We start from the raw sequence: 8,139 nt of genomic DNA, 5'->3' as shown, positions 1-8,139 counted from the left end.
CTTAGTCAGGACCAAAGGGCTGACAACCTCACTGGGCTCCTGCTGCCTGTTTTCCCCAATTTCGACAACCCAGCATCCATTTAGCCCCTGCTTCAGACATGCCTTGGTTGACACCAATGTGACTTGGCTTCCGTCCCACCCAGGAACTGAGGCTGAACCTTAGAAGGTGTGCTTGGTGCCATTGATTTCTGAGCCTGCATCCTGGGGAGGCTGTGGACAGAGCTCCCCATCCCTTGTCCTCAGTGTGACCACCTACTGAACATGCTCCCACCTCCCAGGACTAAGGACTGGCTGCCAGACCCCTCCCTCTCCTTCCCCTGCTCGCAAATACTCTCCTTTCTCCTCCCCACAGTCACTAGGGTTGGAAATCCAGTGGGCTTCTCTTTGACTTCTCAAGATCCTGTCCTGCTCCTTTCTGGCTCTGTGTATAATGAAAGGCCACGTGTGTCTTCTCCTCACTGTGGGAGAATTCCCTAAATTCACCTCTCCAGCTGACTTGATCATATGCTAAAAAGGAATTAAAGGGATTTGGGAAATATTTTCTCACAATAGCCTGATGTGCCTGATATAAATTGAAACTGATAAAGTGAACTTTTATCTCTTGGGCTAAGGAATTTTGATCCTAACGGCAATGTGAGGAACTGTTGTTGACAGTTACAAACATGATTTGGCTGCTACTTTTAAAAAACCCAGCTAAGATGTAAAATTATTCAGACACTAGTGTTTCCCAGATTTGACAGCCATGACACTCACAGAAAATGTTAATACTGTAGGACACAATAGGGAAACAGAAGAAGCACAAGTCCAGAAAACAGAGAGCTAGATAAAAGGCAATTTAGCAATTGATGCAAAGGATCATGATAGTATGAATGTCAGATCCAGTTCTGGGGATGTAGCCCAATGGTACAGCCCTTGCCTAGATGCATGAGGCTCTGGATTCCATCTCCAGCACACCACACACACACACACACACACACACACACACACACGTACACGTGTGAAAGTAAGAAAGAAAAAAGTTAATTCTAGGGGCATAAATAAATATATTTGAAGGGTACAATTAGAAGAAGGACATTTTGTTTAATTAGACAGTTGGACCAAATGTGTGCTAATTCACGAAGAATTTAGAAGGAGTTTCCAAGACAGTGGGCAAGAGGATGAGGTTCTTACTAAGTTTAAAGTAAGGAAGATAGTTCTAGGGAGCACAACATTAATTGGAATTTCTTCCAAGTTAGAAAAGACTCCAGCGATCATATCACCCAACCTATTCATTACTTCTGAGCACTCCTCTTTGTTCAGTTTTTATGGGCTAAGTGTTTCCCCTAAAGGTTAATATGTTGAGGCCTTAACTCCCAACATAATTTAATTTGGAGGTGGGTCTTTGGAAGGTAATTCAGTTTAGATTAGGTCATAGAGTAGAGGGGGGGCATGGTAGGATTAGTGCCCTTCTAAGAAAAGGAAAATGGAAAGATCTTTCTCTCACCACCAGCTGTCCAAAGGAAGGATCATGTGAGGACACAGGCAGAAGGCAGCTCTCTGTAACCAGGAAGCCAGCATTCACCAAATCTGTTGGCACCTGCGTCTTCGACTTCCCAGCCTCCAGAACTGTGAGAAATAAATGTTGAAACCACTCTGTCTACGGTATTTTGTTACAGCCGTCCAAGCTAAGATGTTAGGCAATGACCTAGTTGCCCTACAAATATCATCTCATTAATCGTCAGGCAACTCTAGGAGATAGCTGCCATTATTTAAGAGTGAGGAAATGGAATCCCTAAGAGACAGGTAACTTGCCCAGACAATTCAGAAATTCAGTTGCAGAGCCAAGATTCAGATCCTGATCTCTCTGTTCCCAGAACCTGTTGTTTTTCCAGCATCCTGAACCTCTATAAAAAGAGCACTCCACAATTTATTTGCAAAACTTGCATGTTTGTGTATGTTTTACAGCTTCTCTGATGCTTCCGTTTCGTGTCCAAAACCATGGAGCCAGTTAGCAGTAAGTGATCAGAACACGACCTCAGATTCTGCTGCACCTTCAAATTTCTTTCCATGTTCCACGCCCTTACCTTACCCAGTCAAGTACATCTGGGAAACAGCCTGCACGTCTGTGACCCAAGGAGGCTCAGTGTTTTAAATGTATGGCTACAATCAGGCCTGGAAGACCCTCCTGGCTTCGCTGACATGGCTATACCAACTATCTCTGCAGAGGCTTTGGGGATCTTCAGCCCCACTCTTTTTCACAGAAGCCTCACAATTAGTAGTCTCTACAATACCGTGAAAGCTGAAGAACAGGGGAATAGCTGGGCAATTTTGTATTTTCTTTGTACCAGTTCAGACACAGACTATTATTTCTTTGAATCCAATTGTACTAGCTACAGTTTGAGAGTGATCTGTATTTAATTCAATTTACCCTGTTATCTTTTCCTTCTCAGGGCACAAGGCACAGGACAACTCTCCCCATTAAGGATGCAAAGTACATGACAGATGTGGTCAAGTGCCCCAGCAAAGTCAGGATGATGTCATTTCTGTGTTCAACTTAACCATGCCCTAGCCCAAGGGGAAAGACTCATTTTGCTCATTATGAAAATCATAGCTTTGTACCTGGGTTAAGATACGCTTGGTGATATGATTTCATTTCAGAACCATGGCATTTTAAATGCATAATGCTTCAGCTAGCTTAAGCTTCTTAATGGAATGTGCTGTTGATCTAATACCATGCCAACCTAACCACCAGCGCTGTCAAATTCCTTAGATGCCTCAGCACAATTAAGAGAACTCAGTTGTTGCAAGGTAATTATTCAGAATGGATTAATGTGCAAACCTGAAGAGCAACAGCACCCCTGGCAAGCATGAACTCTATTTTATTACTGAGGGGGAGAGAAGTCAGGTGGATTGGGGGAAATTCCAAAGAACAGGCCTTCATCTCTCCCAACAGCATAGGTGACAAGTTAGTGTTTTGATAACCGAGGGTATCTAACACTCCTGAATTCCTCAGCTAGAGCTGGGGCACCCCGGGAAACACATCCCATCCCTGGCCTGGCACCTTACGAAAAGTATCTTCCTGAATCCTGAGAGAGGAGATGGGTACCCTTATGAAATTTCTTCTTGGGTTTAAATTGGCAACTGTTCCTACAATTATCATTATTTATTTTCTGAAGAAGAGACAGATTTCCTATTTGTTTTTCTTTCCTATGAGCAAAAAACTGTTCTATAAATATTCTGATTCTGTATATAGACAGCAAATCTATGGGTTTTTTTAAGTTACAATTATTATTCTAATTAAGATGTTTTCTTTTTCTTTTCTTTTTTTCTTTTTGGTACCAGGGATTGAATCCAGGAATACTCAACCACTGAGCCACATCCTCAGTCCTTTTTTATATTTTATTTAGAGACAGGGTCTTGCTGAGTTGTTTAGGGCCTTGCTAAGTTGCTGAGTCTGGCTTTAAACTCATGATCCTCCTATCTCAGCCTCCTAAACCACTGGGATTAGGGGTGTATGGCACTGTGTCCAGCCTGAAATGACTTCTACTCTTACTACTAAGTAAAGTTTCTGTGAAGAACTAGTAAAACAAAAACAAAAACAAAAAAAAAACATTCCTCACTCTTAAAAGTAGGGGTAATGTGAGGGAGAAAACAAACCATATATCAAGATGTAAAACATCATCAGCCACCCAAAATAACTGAAAATCTACTTTTCTGTTCTCCTTGAGAACTTTTGGGACCCCTGGAAGAAGACATCCACAGACCGGCCTCCTGAATTTGTGGCTCAAATGGCTTTCTCTCATTGTGGGTCCCTTTGATGATAAATGTGGCTAACTAAAACAGAAATAAACTTTAGGGGCATAATGTCGAGGGGAACAAGAACACAATAAGAAACCTTCACACAATAAGAAACCTTTATTACAACATAACAAGCAAACCAAGCAATATTTGGTTTAGAGATAGATGCATGATAAGTAAACGAAGTTAGGAAGTGAATAGGGTCTGGACGGGCTCACAAGGTGACGTCAGTGGTACTGGCAAAGTTCTAGTTCTTAAGTTTGGGTGAGTTTTGTGAGTGTTCATTTTGCTAAATGTAAATACCTGAGTGTGGGGCCCAGTGGTGGCTTGCTAAGGAGTCAAAACATAAAAATCCCCCAGTGGTGCTAATGTACAGTCAGGTTGGGAACCACTGAGCTAAACTATTCACATCTGGCCTTTGTCAACCATCAAGTTTACGGCCTGGAAATTGGAGAGGCCACCAGATGCAAAGCTCTAGGGATGAGAGCACAGCCTTGGTTCAGAGCCCAAGGGGAAGGTCTTAGCTCTTTGGAGGGTTTGTAGCGTTGTGAAGAGCACACTCAGCAGAGGCTCAGCCACCGTCTTCCCGCCATCTGGCTAGACAAGAGGTCTTTATGGCAGAGATGATGGGATGGCTGGGTGAGTCATAACAAGTGTCATGTCAGGAAGAAGTCTGCAACAGTAGCCCCCATGACCATGACCATGGCTATGAACCTCTGGAAGAATTATCTTATCTATTACCTCATGGGAATTTGTGGTAAAATCCTGAGGCGGAGTGGGGGGGGGACTGCCTATGAACCTGTCTTCTGGCTAGCAAGAGTAGAAGTGGGGCTTGACAGCTTCTCTTTGAGAAGAAAGTTAAGGCAAAGAGTAAGTAGTGGTCACTTTAAAGAGAGCACAAAAGTATACCGAGTCCCTAGGGTTTGTTGCTGGACTGAAGACCTAAATGTAAGGTCTGAAACATATGATTCCTAGAAGAAAACATAGGGAAAAAAGTTCATTTGATATTGACCTTGGCAATGATTTGATGGAATTGATCCCACAGGCCACAAAATAAAAAGCAAACAAGTAGGACTACATCCAACTTAAAAACTTCTGCACAGTAAGAGAATCCGTCAGCAAAAATGAAAAGACGGCCGACATGGTGGAATATTCATGATCCATATATCACATAAGGGGATGATATCCAAAATATATAAGGAATTCACACAACACAATAGCAAAACCAAAACAACAAAAAAACCAAATAACCCCATTTTGAGATGGGAAAAGGACCCGAAGAGACATTTCTCCAAAGAAGGCATACACATGGCCAAGAGATAAATGATAAAGTGCTCAACATCACTAACAATCAGGAAAATGTAAATCAAAACTACTGAGATATCACCTTATACCTGCTAGGAGAGCTATTATGAAAACAATAAAAGAAAACAAGAGTTGGGAGGATGTGGAGAAAAGGGAACCTTGTGCAGCATTTGTGGGAATGCAGATGGGGGCAACCATTGTGAAAGCAGTGTGGCAGTTCCCAAAGAAACTAAACTATTACTCCAGTCAGGCATGGGGGTGCTCACCTGTGATCCCACCAACTGAGAGGAGGCTGCCGCAGGAGGATAGCAAGTTCAAGACCAGCCTGGGCAACATAGTGAGGCCCTGTCTTAAAGCACAATAAAAATCACTGGGATTGTAGCTAAGTGGTAGAGTGCCCACAAGTTCAATCCCCAGTACCTCAAAAGCAAAATACAACAAAAACTACAATATGCCCCAGTGTGTTACTCAGCTTTGTGTTGATGCAACCCAAATCCAAAATATCTGGCAAGAACAACTTAGAAGAAGAAAGATTTATTTTGGCTCACAGTTTTAGGAGATTCAGTATGCAGTCTGCCAACTCCAAGGCAAAAACATCACGGCAGCAGGGTATGGCAGAGGTAAGCTACTCAGCACATGGAAGCTGGTGAGAACAGAGAGGAGCCAGGGAAAAGGGAGACACTTCCAGGGCTCATCCCCCGTGACCTACTTGCTCTGACTAGGTCCCACCTCTCAGTAGTCTATTCAGCTATTGGTGGGTTCATCGACTAAGTGAATTATTTCACTGATGAGGTCAAAGCTCTTGTGATAAAAGTCCCACCTGTGAATCTTGCTGCATTGGGGACCATGATTTCAATACATGAGCTTTCGGGGGGGATGTTCGAGATCCCAATCATAACACCCACCCATCTCACATTTGGGTGCCCAAAGGAAATGAAATTCCTGCCTCCAAAGGTATCTGTACTCCCTTGTGCCTTGCAGAGTTATTCATAATTGCCAAGGTATGGAAACGACCCAGTACCCACTGATAGATAAATGGATAAAGATGGTGCGGTGCGTGTGAACAGCAGAATAACTTTTCAGCCGTTAAAAGGGAGATCTATTCACCTGTGACAACATGGCTACACCTAGAGGACATTAAGCTAAGTGAAACAAGCCACGGGGAAAAATAATACTGCATGATCTCACTAATATGTGGAATCCAAAAATATAATGAACACATTAAAAACATAATAGAAGAAAGATGGTTACCAGGGTAGAAGAGTAGGAAATGGGAGATACAGGTGAAAGGGTACAATTTTATCAGATGAATAAGCCTAGAGAATTATAGTTAATGTTATTTTATAGTATACCCAAAAATTCCTGAGTAGATTTCAGATATCCTTTCTGCAAAGAAAGAAAGAAAGGTAGGTAATATGAGGTAATAGATGCTAACAGACCTGACTATAGTAATCATTTTGTCTATAGTTACAAAAACACCATTCCATGCATGTCAAATATACAACAATACAACAAAAAATATTGCACAAAAGAGAAAGAAGAGGAAACAGGACTGGATTTCAATGGGGGGCGAGGGGGGTGGTGGTTGCCTACCCTACAGGTGTTATATGTGGAGTCAGCAATATGATCTTTTGCTCATCGGGTCCAACCTGACCATGAGCACCCCAATATGGCACCATTCTCTGGAGTGATCAGCCAGCTAGATGGTGGCAACTTGATTACACTGGTGGTGCTCTTCCATAGTGGAAGGGCAGAGCTTTGTCCTTACTGGAAAAGACACTGCAGATACTGACTTGCCTTTTCTGTGCATAATGCTTCTGCCCAAACTATCATCCATGCACTTGCAGAAGACCTTTTCCACCACCATGGTATTCCACATGGCATTGCTTCTGACCAAGGAACTCACTTCACAGCAAATGAAGTTTAGTAATGGACCCATCCTGATGGAATTCCATGGTCTTTCCATGCTCCCCATCATCCTAAAGCTTGACAGAATAATGAAATGACCTTTGAAGACTCAGTTACAATGCCAGCTAGGTGACAGTACCTTGCAAGTTTCTCTAGAAGGCTGTTTTCCAAATCAGTGTCTAATATATGTTGTCTAATACTGTTTCTGGTACAGCCAGGAATTCTAGGTCTGGGAATCAAGGGGTCGAAATGAGAATCAAACCATTCACATTCACCCTAGTGACCCACTAGTAAAACTTCTGCTTTCTGTTTTTAAGACCTTATGCTCCACTAGTCTAGAGGTCTTGGTTGCAAAGAGAAGAATGCTTCCCCTAGGCCACACAACAATGATCCTATTGAACTAGAAGCTATAATACTGCTGACCACTTTGGGTTCCTCATGCCTCTGAATCAACAGACAAAGAAGAGGGTCACTGTGCTAGCTGGGGTGACTGATCCCAACTACCAAGGGGAAACTGGAGCACTACTTATAGGGAGGTGAGGAGAGTATGTCTGGAATACAGGAGATTCTTTGGGTGTCAGTTACTGATACCACTCCCTCAGTGGGTAATGATAACTGGTCCAGGGAAACTACAACTCCATCCAGGAAGCTCCAATAATGTCCCCGTATTATCAGGACTTAAGATTTGGGTCATCTCACCAGTTAAAGCACCATGCCCAGCTGAGATGCTTGCTGACAGTAAAAGAGAACACAGAGTTGGTGGTGGGAAATGGCAGTTGTAAACACTGGCCACAACTGCATGACTAGTTACAAAAACAAGAACCATAACTGTCATGAGTATTTCTCCTTATTTTGCTATGAATGTTTGCGTGTGTTTAAAACAAATCTGTTTGTTTTCTTCCCTCTCTTACTCTCTTGTCATATCATGTATGATGAGTTGACTTTCTATTACAGTGTTTATGTATTGTTAATTTTATACCACAACATTGAAGTTGGGGGATGACAAGGAAAAGAGTAAACATCAGACCTTCCCTTCTCTTCTGGGAAGGGGTGGTGCATCTTTCCTGACATGAAGCATAACTATATCATGTTAGACAGAATTATAATTTTATTCTATCGGAGTTTGGAGACTAAGTAAGGTTTAATAAG

The sequence above is a fragment of the Callospermophilus lateralis genome, chromosome 6 (genome assembly GCF_048772815.1).
Source record: "Callospermophilus lateralis isolate mCalLat2 chromosome 6, mCalLat2.hap1, whole genome shotgun sequence".
NCBI lineage: Eukaryota > Metazoa > Chordata > Mammalia > Rodentia > Sciuridae > Callospermophilus > Callospermophilus lateralis.
The sequence above is the reverse complement of the archived record's forward strand: the minus strand, read 5'-3'. Positions refer to the sequence as shown.